Below are 13,920 nucleotides of genomic sequence, written 5' to 3'. Positions count from 1 at the left end.
GAAATTTGATCCTTGCCTTAACATAAACTTAGTTAATTCTTGAACAAGAGCTTTCCCTGATATACCCATGATATTGGTATTTGGGCTGAAATCACTGCAAGAGGGAATTACTCATGTACTGATTGTGATCACCTCTGTTCAGGAACTGGTGTATATTAAACAAGTTTTGCTAAGAATATATGTACATTCTGTGTTACTCATTTCTCTTTGGATGGGAAGATGAGCTCCAATTTTCTGATATCTGTGACTTGGCAGAGGGGCAACAGAGGTAGTGATTCAATCAGTATCAATTGAAGCTACTTGGGGATCCTTGCAATGGAAGCTGCTAGGTTAGAGTTTTTGCTCCTATGGATTTACCTGAACAAGAAGCAAGGAGTGTGCCCAAATCAAAGAATAGGTGTATTGCTTTAATTAGTAACTGTGTCATTTTTACACATTTCCTTATTTTAACATAAAATGTAAAAATTTGTTAAAACTAAACAATTTGGGGACTAAGTTTAAAATGATTAATTTGTAACTTTGGGTTTTTATTTATTTGGCATTAGATATAAAGGGAAGAGGGACAAAACTACTTTATCTGACCCTGTCTGAAATCCCCTATTCATTAAATTTTCCAAATCCCCTTAGATTGCTTAGATCAAGTGTTGTTAAAAGTAGCCTTTCAAGTACAACTGAATCCCTGCAGATTTTACTTTTACTCTGATGTTTTATTTAAAAATAAAGAAAAAAACCTCTTTTTATTCTTCTGCAGAATTTAATTCTTTTATAAAATAATAAAGGGAAATGATCTTAAGAAAGTCCTTTCTGTTAACATACAGGTTGAATACAGTCTCCCTAACACTGGAAACAATGAAAGGTATAGGCATTGTACTTGTAAATGTGAACACTGCCAACCAGGAGGGCATTGCTCTAAGAAACAGACTTTAACTATTAGTCTCAGCCGGATAATTTTGGATTTGGCTTAAAATAGCAATAAGGCTATTCACTTAGAATATAAAAATAATCATCGAACACAGACAATCAAGTCAAGGGACTTTAAAAGATTTAGTGTTATAGAGCCACATCCTGGCCCTTTTTATGTAAATATGTAAAGAGAGGGTAATGACCTTATGGTTAAGGTGCTTGACCAAGATTTGAGAGCTTTGGTTTCAGTACTTAACTCCACCACAAAATTTGGAACTGATATTACAATAATTCAAGCCTCAACTATAGTAATCATGGCCAAAAAAACCCATTGGATATGTATGATGGATCTAGGAGAAAGTGAAAGGTTGCAAGTTTTGTCTTAAAAAAAAAAAAGATTTTGGCAACAAAATCTGGAGAGTATATACATTGCAACATGACAAAGGTTGCAACAAATGCCCAGTTTTGGTCACAAAACTTCCACTTCTACATGAGCCTTTTTATGTCTCGCCTGCCTTCATTGTCAACAATCATGTAGTGTATACTACAGTAGGTTTTTTGTGGCTGCGTCTAGACTGGCAAGTTTTGTCGCAAAAGCAGCTGCTTTTGCGGCAAAACTTGCCAGCTGTCTACACTGGCTGTTTGAATTTCCTCAAGAACACTGACGATCTCATGTAAGACTGTTTTGCGCAAAAAAGCCCCAATTGCGAAAATGGAGATCGGGGCTTTCTTGTGCAAAACTGCGTCCAGATTGGCACGGACGCCTTTCTGCAAAAAGTGCTTTTGCGGAAAAGCATCCATGCCAATCTAGACGCTCTTTTCTGCAAATGCTTTTAACGGAAGAACTTTTCCGTTAAAAGCATTTGCGGAAAATCATGCCAGTCTAGACGTAGCCGTAGTGTATACTGCAGTAGGTTTTTTGTTAAATGTATCAATCTCCAGCATGTTTGCCACAAAGCCCGATTGACCGCTCTGGCTAGTGTTTTGAACTCCACTGCTCACCACCACATGAGCTTGTAAACAGATATGTCCCTCTCACCTGTAAACCTCAGAAAATTTAAAATTAATTTCCTAGGGTGTGTCCATAGCAGTGTTATTTCAGAATAACAATGCAAGTGTCTACATAGCAATTCCATTATTTCAAAATAATCATGAAATAACAGACAGCTTATTTTGAAATATGTAAATCCAGAAGGAATAAGGTTTATTCCAAAATAGCTATTTCAGAATAGCAGTAGAGTGGACGCTCCAATGTTGCTATTTCAAAATAGCTTCTCCCCAGGGCTGTTCAAAGTAATTACTTCCCAGAGCCTCCTGGGGCTCTAATTTGAGGTAGCACATCTACATTGGGGAAGCCTGCTTTGGACTAATTTTGAGGCTTCCCTGTAGCGTAGATGTGCTATTTCAAAATAAGCTATTTCGGAAAAAAAATCTGAAATAGCTTATTTCGTAATAAGCGTGCTGCGTAATGGTCCTTGTGTCATTTTCTCAGGGAAACAGGGATGTCTATCACTCTAGACACTGTCCTATTGGAGCACTGCAGAGCTTATGTATCTTATTGGTGTTTGGGGTGAAAAATCAGTACACTCACAGTCATGAGTGACCTGTAGGCACTGTGATACATACGGTCACATTTCTTTATCCTTATTTGAAATGGTGTATGAGCAAGACACCCTAGGATGCACAGCCAAGTTAAAGGGATTCTAGCAGGCATACCAGAAGGTGAAGGAGGCAAACAACCTGTCTGGTGCTGCACCCAAGACATGACATTTTTATAAAGAACTGGATGCAATCCTGGTTGAGGAACTCACATTCACACCCAAGAAGAATGTGGATAGTACAGAGACAGAAACAGGAGTTGTCCCGGAGACAGAAGCTATTGATGAAAGCTATTAATGGAAGTGGACGAGGAGATAGGAGTCAATCTGGTGATAACCAATGCATCAAGAAGTGAGGAATCAATCTCAAAACCTGATTTTTGTGAAGACTTTCAGCAACTGAACATGTAGCATGAAGGAATGAAAGAGATGCAGGGCCATGAAGCGTTCCCACAGTGCTTAGCAACTGAAATGTGATGTCATGCACTGTGGGATGCAAACCAACTTTGCTTTGCTCTTTCTGTGGACAGGGGCGCTAACAATGTGGCTGTGAAATATCAACAATGGGTGGCAGAAAAACAGGTTTGATGGGTTTTCAGTTTTGGTGACATTTTCATGTCAACAACTCTTTCGTCACCAAAGCATTCCAGTGTAGACAAATTACTTTGGGGAGTTTTTCTATCCTATATCTTTCATAGACAACATAGCACATTTGTATTTCTCAGATCTGACGGATACATTTATTTACAGTGAATGATGCTTTTAGAATTGCAAGCTTACATTGTTCAGTATTATAGGGAATGGCATTGAATGGAGCAGCCAAGCATAAAGAAAATAAATATAATGAACATAAAAAGCTAGCCAATGCTGCTTTGTACAGCTAACATACAAAGACAAATAGGTTTTTGAACACAGCAAGACTTTGCAGACACAATCAACTAAAGAGAATAATTCTGACAATCCAATTCCTTTACTTTCTGTGAAGTTTAAACTGGGTGGTCTGTTGCTCTGTGTGTCTTGTGTTCTTGTTTACATATATTAATCCAAAAATATTCAATTATATTGTTGGAATCCTTTCACATATTACTTCAAATTGACTTAGCATGAGGAGTTAGATTGCTGACCAAGCACAAATGTTACCTAAACACACTTCATCACATCCTGTGTAGATAGCATATATTCTAAATGTCACTAAAAATGGGCTACTTTGGTCTGATCACGAGGTGATGAATGTTCTCAACCATCGTAGATGTCAGTGAAACTTGAGGATAAGCAGCATTTCCTATTGTACGCTCAGCACCCTTCAGGATTGGGTCTTTTTTCTGCAAGGACATACCAGTTCAATAATATCAGGACATATTTGTCGGTCAGTTAGGCTACTCCTGCAAAAGCGATAGGAAAGGCTGCCAGATTGCACTTATTTACATTATGTTGTGTTGTTTGAAAGAGAAGGAAAAAGGATATAACCTTCCATTTCAGAGTATTTTTTGCAGTCTCAGCAGAGTTGGCTTAGGCTTGTGATCCCAGAAAACATGGGGGAAAAAAAAGGAGGCACAAAACTTGCAGGTTTTATGGGGACTGAATTGTTTTGATAGGAATTCTGCCTGCATAAGTATTTTATTATCAGATTCCAAGTGAGATTTCCCACACTTGTAAATCCATTGCACTGAGCATATAACTACATACATTTTGATAAAACTTTTCAAGAGAAGAAGATATAATGCTTTCAAATCCCATAAATTCTGGCTGCAATAAATTCTAAACCTCCCTCACAGACAAGATCTCCCAAATCAGGGTTGCATCATTGTATCCCAGAAACTGGAGACTGAACTGGGCCATCATCACAGGAGCCCTTTCATATATTGATCCATTTATTCAAATGGAACAAAGTTTTGAGGCAAAGGAGAAAACAAAATATATAACAAATGTTGATGAGAAAAAACAGTTTGAAAGAAAGACAGACAGATTGAATTAGTCCAAACAGAAAGGGCCTGTTGATATAATTCAAGGATCATGCCTGGTCAACAAAAACAATGTGAGATAAAAAATCAACATCAACAAAACCAACATAAGAACATAAAAATGACCACACTAAGTTAGATCAAAGGTCCATCTAGCCCAATATCCTGTGTTCTGACAGTAGCCAATTCCTGGCATTCCAGAGGGAATGAAAAAACAGGTAATCAAGTGATCCATCACCTGATGTCCATTTCCAGCTTCTGACAAACAGAAGCTATGGAGATCATTCCTTCCCATCCTGGCTAATAGTCATTGATGGACATATTCTCCATGAATTTATCAAGCTCTTTTTTGAAGTCTATGATAGTCTCAGACTTCCTAACATTCTCTGGCAAGGAGTTCCACAGGTTGACGTGAGTTGTGTGGAGAAATACTTCCTTAGCTTGTTTTAAACTTACTCCTTATTAATTTCATTTACTCCCTAGTTCTTGAGGTATGGGAAGGAGTAAATAACTCTTCTTTACTCACTTTTCCCACACCAGTCATTATTTTATAGACCTCTATCATATCTCCCCTTAGTCATCTTTTTTCCAAACTGAAAAGTCCTAGTCTTATTATCCCTCCTCATAAGGTAGCAATTCCAAACCCCTAATCATTTTTGTTGCTCTTTTCCAATGCCCACATGAATACTGCCTGCAGATATGATTGCCTCAAGATGGGGGCATTCCATTGATTTATTAAGGGGCAATAATATATTTTCTTTCTTTCTAAATGATTCCTAATATTGTTTGCTTTTTTGATCTGGGATGTGAGATTGTCTTTCTGCCTCTGCCCTGACGACCACCATCATGTGTCATTTTCCTTCCTCACACTATTTCTTTGCTTTCCTCTCTCTCTTTGCTGTCTGTCTAGAAAGCGTATGGCTTAATCAGACAATAGTTTATCTTTTGCAACGCTGTTATGAATCTGTGGCCATAAGAAGGCAGATAAATTCAATGCCTTAAAGATCCCGGTGACAGTACAAATTGGCCAGGTTTTGGAATGGAAGATAAGACCATCTACTGTGCCTGTAGTTTTTCAAGCAGGGAAGTTGCAAGTCAGAGTCAACATCAAGGACAGAAGCTGCATCTTCTATCTTCACTGGTCTTTTCCCTTCCCTTTTGTTACTGGAATGGTGCTACCCATTTTGTGTCCCTAAATAGGAATATTTTGGGGGCCATCCCACTCCATACAACACATACTAAAAAAGCAAATTAGTTCTTTCTTCTGCTTGGAACCCAAAGCAATTATGTCTAGTGGCAACACAGCTTGTGTATGTATTCATCTTATTTTGTCTCTGTGAAATAGATTCAGATGTTAACAGCACCAACAATGATAGCTCCAGCCATAGGTGCCAACTTTGTGGGTGCTCTGAGGCTTGAACAACCACCAAGAATAAGTACCCACCTGCAGCCAAGATCACCCCTAGTCCTACGGATCTACTCCTTCCCCTCCCTCCCAGTGCCTTCCACCCACTACAAAACAACTGTGTTGTGGCATTGAGAGGTTCTGGGAGGGAAGGGAAGAAATGAGGACAGGGTGTGCATAGGAGAGGGAATGGTAAGAGGCAGGGCAGCGGTAGAAAAGAGGCAAAAAGAGGCAAAGTGGAGCCTCGAGGGAAGGGGTGCTGTAGGGTGGGACAGAACAGGTGGCAGAGCTGGGCAGGCCCAGAAGTGAGACCAGGAGGTCAACCACCCCCCCTCGCCAGAGCACAAGTCAACAGCTTTGGCTCCAGCCCATTGTAATTAACTTCTCTTTTCGCCAGAAAGGACAGTTATTACCATACGAAACAAAGGCTGATGGGTTTCCTTCTATGAACACTCAACAGCTAAATTGAAAAGATACAAGGGATATTGTTCATATGAAAGCCTTAATTAATACTTGACATTTGCAATGCTTTAACTGTTTCTCTCATTTCTGTATCTTTAATAAAAGGTTAAAATGATCTTCAATTTTGTATTTCCCATGGTACAAAGCGGGCAGATGTCTCTGTATCTCAAACATTGTTTAACTTTATTTTATGTTGGACTGCAGCTCGGTTAGTTTAGCCCTTCTTTGGTCCCCCTTTTAGTTCATCTAAATAAGAACAGCAGTGCACAAGCAGGGCTTTCTTAGCATCTTCTCCATACTTCTGGAAATCCTTTAACAAAGAGATAACATCGTCAGAACAAAAGACGAGTCTCATATTGTCATAGCTTTCCCATTGCTAAAGTCACCATGGATGTTCCAGCAGTAACACTGCATCTAACAATTAACTTTTGTGTATGCCTGATCAAAAGAACTTTATGCTTGTATTTACATAGCTTTTTGTATCTAAATACAGAGACACACAAATGGTTCAGGGAAAAAGAAAAAAATTAAGGCAACCCACTCTATTATTCTATTAAAGTTCTTTGCATCTGCCAATTTAGCTCCCATTGAGGTGCACTGTTAATAATATAGGAAATATGAACTCATGATAATGTAATCAATAAAGGAGGGTGGGCAGATTATTCTTATAATAAATACAGTTTATCTTTGTAAGGGCAACAGTATTAAACTGTAGTTCACATAAAATGTTCAGAGTAATCATATTAAATACATCTGGAGCATTTGAAAACCTTGTTAATAATTTACTTTAATGATGAAGAAATTAATGACACTATTTAAAACCGCTTTGGCTAGCAAATTATAATTGGCATGCATCATACATTCCATGGCTTGCCAGAAAATGTGTGGTGTTAACATACTCTTAATACCCATATAATATATTTTAATAGAGTAATTTTTATGGAGTTATGATCTATCTCACTGGAATGTCAAATGACACCAGAAGTAAGCTGATCAAATTGGCATAGGATTTATGAAGGAGTAGTTCTGATAAGGAATTTAGTGAGCAGGGTATTGAACATTTTGTTTGTTCTGTGATGATTTGCCTCATCTAGTCCTTAAGGTTTCCAGGATAGTAAAATATTTACCCAAAACAAGATGTGTTGGAAACATGGAAAAGAAAAGTCTGTCACTTGAGAGAATTGCACCATATCCTGGTTGTAGGTGGAAGAGAGATCTTGGACTCCTGTTTGAAATGGAATTGTACTGACAGGTTGCTATCATTTTATATTATTTTGAGTTTTATTGGAGTGGGTTTGAAAGGAAACTATACCTATCTTGGCACTATCAGGAATCCAATACTTCGCTGCAGTTGAAAAACAAGGACAGCAACAGATAAGAAGATGAAGCTCTTCTTGGCTTACAAAAGCCTGTGATAGGGAGATTGCTAAGGCAGGACTCAGAGGCAATCACTCACTTTAGATTTAGAACTGTTGAATCCAGGCCCTGAAGGACAGTGTTAGAATCTTCTCCAAAAGGGTAACACAGAAGGACTGGTAAGGCTGACTGTGGAAATGAGTGAAACACAAACTGGAGGCATTAGGATTATAATAGTTTTAATTTCAGTACCAACCTAGCTGAGTCAGAAAATATATGGAATACTGTATCTGTGATTTAACTGCAGACAAGGGACCTAGACCTGTTTGCATTGGTGTGGACATGTCTGAATTAGTCCAATGGCCTGGGGTTAATTCAGTTGTTGCAAGCCATATGCTAGAATGGATTTAGGAAGGTAAAGTGGCAATGTTTTTTTCTGCACTTGATCACAAATGTAGATGCCTGTTCCAAAAATGAATTCCTTTGAATATCTCCAGCTACTGTGTGAGCCCTTAGATAAAACTTACGTATGAATCTCATGGGAGTACTAGCCATACTAGTATTCCATATATTTCCTGACTCAGATAGCTGGCCTGGTACTGGAGATAAAACTGACTATCTTGGGAAACTTCAACATATATGTAGAGGACCCTAAATAATTAGCCCAGAGCTTCACAGCCCTATAAGAGTCATGGGCCTCTGTCTGGCAGTTTCAGTTTCTATTCATGCCAAAGGAAACAGAGTGTAAATGGATGTTTGAGACAGAAGGAACACATCTCTACTGTGGTCGGTCCGACTCCTACAGGCTGAGGTGAAATCTTTTCTAATGAACAGATGGGCTGAAGGATTTATTCATAAACTGCTGGATCCTGCTGGATTTCAGGAATCACTGAAGAATGCCACTTCCACTTTAGACTCCACATGCTATCTTACTCATTACCATGGTTCCTACTCTACGGCTGACTGTCTACTTAGCAACTGTTATCAAGAAGAATGCCCAAGGATCAGTCCTGGTGCCATATTTGTTCAACATTTTCATTAATGATCTGGATATGTTAGATTGTACCCTCAGCAAATTCACAAAGGACACTAAGCTAGGGGGAGAGGTAGATACACCAGAGGCTAGGAATAGGGTTCAGGGTGACCTAGACAAATTGGAGGATTGGGCCAAAAGAAATCTGATTAGTTGCAACAAGGACAAGTGCAAAGTCCTGTACTTAGGATGGAAGAATCCCAAGCACTTCTACAGGCTGGGGAATGACTGGGTAAGTAGCAGTTCCTCAGAAAAGGACATGGGGATTACAGTGGATGAGTTGCTAGATATGAGTAAATAGTGTGTCCTTGTTGCCAAGAAGGCTAACAACATATTGGGCTGTATTAAGAGCATTCGATCAAAGAAAGACATTATTCCTCCTATTTGGCACTAGTGACACCACATCTGGAGTGTTGTGTCCAGTTTCAGGCCCTCTGAAACAGAAAGGATGTAGACAAATTGGGCAGAGACCAGCAGAGAGCAACAAAAATTATTAAGGATCTAAGATGAGTGACTTATGAGGAACTGTGATGATTTAATCTGCAGAAGGGAAGAATGAGGGAGGATTTGATAGCAGCCAGATCAGCTACTGGAAGGGGGATTCCAAAGAGGAAGGAGATACGCTGTTCTGCCACCACTGAGATCAGATGGAAAAACAAGGAGCAATTGTCCCAAGCTGCAGTAGGAGACATCTAAATTGAATATTAGAAAAAACAATTTCACGAAGAGGATGGTGAAACATTGCAGTGGGTTGCCTGAGGTGGTGTGGTCTCCATCCTTAGCAGTTTTTAAGGCCTGCCTTCACAAAGCCCTGATTGGGATGAATTAGATGGGGAGGTCCTGCTTTGAATAGGATGTTGGACTAGATGACATGAGGTGTCTTCCAACTCCAATTGTCTAGGATACTGTGATTTTAGGATTCAACAAAGAAATCAAATGTTTTTAGTCATTCTTATGGCAAATTATTACCACATTCAGCTCACTATTGGTCACTACAAATACAATGTGTAGTCTTGATCTTGCAAGGTGCTGAGTGAAGCGGGGATGGAGGATACTCAGCACTTTGCATGTTGGGGCCCATTTTTAACAAATGAAGGCATTCAGAAACCATTTCCATAAACATGACTCTGGATAAATAAAGGCATGAGTTTGCTGGAGGGCTTATCCTCTCACCCTCACACCTTGATCTTAGTTGAATGAATAGAAGTCCATAGTATTATTCTAAATTGACAATGGTTTAACTGATATTAGAAGCTAGAGTACGGTCTGTTGTGTGTCTAACATTTTAGCTGTGATCCAAATCCAAGAGTATCATAAGTGGGCTATTTAGAGGGATACAGGCAACAGAACCCTGCCTAGCATCAGTTATCCTGACATGTGTGATGTGAGCAGTCACATTTAATATCTAATTACATTTTGATATGTTAGCTATCCCCTGCTTAACAGGAATACCTGTGACCTTTAGTGACCAAAAATATAAAGAACTATATGTCAGACAAATGTAAATGTGTTATGAAGTTTTTTTTCACAGGTTATGCCATTCTTTAGGGAATAAAGATGTTTTTGTTCCTATGTCTCCATGGGTATGTCTACACTACAGCGCTAGTTTGAACTAACTTAGTTCGAATTAGTTAATTCGAACTAAGCTAATTCGAACTAACGCATCTAGAACTAAAAACTAGTTCAAATTAGCATTTTGATAATTCGAATTAGAGCGTCCACACTGATTGGACGCAGGGGGGCATTTAAGGGCAGCTGAATCCGGTACTGGCAGGGCATCAGGTCAGTAGTTGCTTTGTGTGGCTGCTGTCTGAGGCTATCTGAGGCTCGTGCTTAAAGGGACCCCCCCTGGACAGCCGGTTCTCAGCTTTTCCTGCTTGCTTGCCAACCTCGCCGAGGGACAGCAAAGCGTCGGTCTCTGAGCCCGTCTGTGTCGGTGCTTCCCTTCGGGGGGGGCCGCCGCAGGTGGCAACATGGAGCCACGGCTCGCCCTGCACCTTCTGGTGCACTTTCTGGACTTGCTGCTTCAAGCCTGCCAGCAATGGCTCGAGGCTGCCTGGCACCACCTGGGGAACGTCAGCCCCCTGCCTCTCCGCCTGGCCGCCCTGGGGGCCGTGGAGGCGCCCCGGCACCGGCGTGCCCCGCCGCATCTGGCGTCTGGACACCAGCAGCGACTGGTGGGACCGCATCGTCCTGGAGCGCTGGGACGACCGACAGTGGACCCAGAACTTTAGGATGAGGAGGGACACCTTCCTGGAGCTCTGCAAGTGGCTCGCCCCTGCCCTGCAAAGAAGGGACACTCGCATGAGACCCGCCATCCCCCTCCAGAAGCGGGTGGCCATCGCCCTCTGGAAGCTCTCCACGCCGGACAGCTACCGATCCGTCGGGAACCAGTTCAGCGTGGGGAGATCCACCATCGGAGCGGTGCTCATGCACGTACGGCGCTCGTCGGCCACCGAGCCGGGGGGGAGGCGGGCTGCGAGGAGGGGATGGGCCGCCCCAGGGACAAAGGGGGGGGCGGGAGGAGGCGAAAGCGCCCCGCACCGGAGGGGTTGGGCTGTCCCGGCTGTACTACACGCCGCCAGGGGGGTTGCTTCCGGGAGTGGGGCGCGGGGCACTGCCAGGGCACGCACGCTCCCAGCCACCCGGGCGCCCCACTGATTGGCGCTTTGCTGTGTCTCTCTCAGCAGGTGGTCAAGGCCATCAACCGGGTGCTGCTCCGCAGGGTGGTCCGCCTCGCCGACCCGGACACCGTCATCCGGGGATTCGGCGCCCTCGGCTTCCCCAACTGCGGGGGGCCATCGACGGGACGCACATCCCCATCCGTGCCCCAGAACACCAGGCGTCCCGGTACGTCAACAGAAAGGGGTACTTCTCCGTGATTCTGCAGGCCGTGTGTGACCACCGGGGCCAGTTCACGGACATTAATGTGGGCTGGTCCGGCAAAGCACACGACGCACGGGTGTACCGCAACTCCTCCGTGTGCCAGCGGCTGCAGGCCAGGACCTTCTTCCCCGACCGCCACATCAGGGTCGGGGACGTGGACATGCCCGTGTGCCTGGTGGGGGATGCCGCCTACCCTCTGCAGTCGTGGCTCATGAAGCCCTACATGGGGCACCTCAATCCCTCCCACCAGGCCTTCAATGCCAGGCTGACCAGGGCCCAGATCGTGGTGGAGGGGGCCTTCGGGCGACTGAAAGCCCGCTTTCGATGCCTCCTCACCCGTCTGGACCTGGCCATGCACAACATCCCTCCCGTGGTGGCGGCATGTTGTGTGCTCCACAATTTGTGTGAGCGGAAGGGGGAGGCTTTCCTGCCAGCCTGGATGGCTGAGGCTGACCATATGGCTGGACACTACGGTCAGTCCCGCACCGCCGCCGTCCGGGAAGCCCAGCGGGGGGCCATCCGGATCCGCGAAGCCCTGCGGGAGAGCTTCCAGGTGGAGGAGGAGGAGGACTGACCTCTCCCTTGCATGCCCCACTGGGGCCTTCTTCCACCCTACCCCCCTTTCCCCTTTCCCCTCCCTACCTACTGTCAAATAAAGACACCTGTTTTTCAAACAAAAACGTCTGTTTATTTCACAGAACTGGGGTGCGGGGAGGGAGGAATGAAGGTGGGAGAAGGGAGGGGGAACCTGGGACGAGGGAGCTGGAAGGGGAGGGGAGGAAAGGGAGGAAGGGAAAGGAAAGCTCAGGGGTGGGAGTCCGGCTGCCTCTCCCGTCTCACCACACTGCAGGTCCGGGGGCGTCGGTGGGGAATGGTTGTGGAGGGGGGGGCAGGAGGGACAGGGGGTGTGGAGGAAGCAGGAGCGGAAGCAGGAGTGGGAGCAGGGGGAGCAAGAGGGGGAGCAGGGGGAGGAGGAAATGGGAAGCGGTCCAGCAGGCTCTGGAGGTGGCCTCGCAGGGCACGGCTCTGCTCCTCCAGGGCCTCCAGACTCCTCCGGCGCAGCCTGAGGTCCTCCTGGACCCAGTGGTCCTGGAGACGGAGCTGTCGATCCAGGAACTGGAGGTGCCGCCTCGGTAGTCCTCCTGGTTCCTGGCTGTCCTGCTTGCCCAGGCGCGGGCGGCTGCTGCAGGCGGGGTGGTGCGCCCTGCAGGCCCAGGTGCTGCAGCTGTGGTGCAAGAAGACCAGTGGTCAATTACCCCAGGGGCTCAGGTGTGTGAAACCCAGCTCCCCTGTGCAAGGCCAGGGCCCCTGCAGGATCCCCAGCTGCTGCTCCGTGGTGGGCAAGGCCCAGGCGCACGGTCCCGGGGCTCCCTCTCGCCCCAGCCCCCCGTACACATAAGGGGAACACGAGGGTACTCACAGGTGGACGCCTCCCCGGCCTCAGATGATGCAGGCGAGCGGGTCTGTGGCGTGCCTCGGGGGTCCCGGGTCCTGGGCAGGCTGGCGGCAGGCTCCTGGCTCTCAGAGCCCTCTTCCTCCTCCTCGGTGTCCAGGAGCGGTCCCTCTGCCCCGGGGTCAATCACGTCCCGGGGGGCAGGGATGGCATGAGCCCCCAGGATGCGGTCCAGGGCATGGAAGTGGGGGCAGGCCTCCGGGTCAGCCCCTGGCAGGCAGGCCCGGGAGTAGGACTGCCGCAAGTCCTTTATTTTGCAGCGCACCTGCTCCCGGCTGCGCTGGTGGCCCCTGGCGGCCAGGCTGGCAGCCATGCGTCCGTAGACGGCCGCGTTCCGGTGGCTAGTGCGGAGATCGTGGACATTGGAGGCTTCCCCCCAAACCTCGATGAGGTCCACGATCTCCGCACTTGACCAGGCGGGCGCCCGCCTTTTGCGCCCCCGGGCAGGCTCCTGGGAGCCGCCAGGCTGGTCCTGGGGAGCAGTGGAGGGGTGGGAGCCCTCAGATGGCTGGCTCATCCTGTGGCAGGTGCAGGCTGTGCAGGCATGGGTGCTTGCAGCCTTGCAACTGGCACAAAGTGAGTAGCCAGCCCGTGGCCCTTTAAGGGCTCCGGGGCCGGGAGGGGGGCAATAGAGTTTCCCTGGTGTTGGCCAGAGTGGCCACCAGGGAAACCTGGGAAGCCTTAGCCCCCCACTAGTTCGAATTAAGGGTCTACACAGCTAGTTCGAACTAGGCGTTAGTCCTCGTAAAATGAGGTTTACCTAGTTCGAACTAAGCGCTCCGTTAGTTCGAATTAAGTTCGAACTAACGGAGCGCTAGTGTAGCGCCTAGGAAAGTTAGTTCGAACTAACGTCCATTAGTTCG

Source organism: Pelodiscus sinensis, chromosome 3, assembly GCF_052426305.1.
Source record: "Pelodiscus sinensis isolate ZL-2025 chromosome 3, ASM5242630v1, whole genome shotgun sequence".
Classification (NCBI taxonomy): domain Eukaryota; kingdom Metazoa; phylum Chordata; order Testudines; family Trionychidae; genus Pelodiscus; species Pelodiscus sinensis.
The sequence above is the reverse complement of the archived record's forward strand: the minus strand, read 5'-3'. Positions refer to the sequence as shown.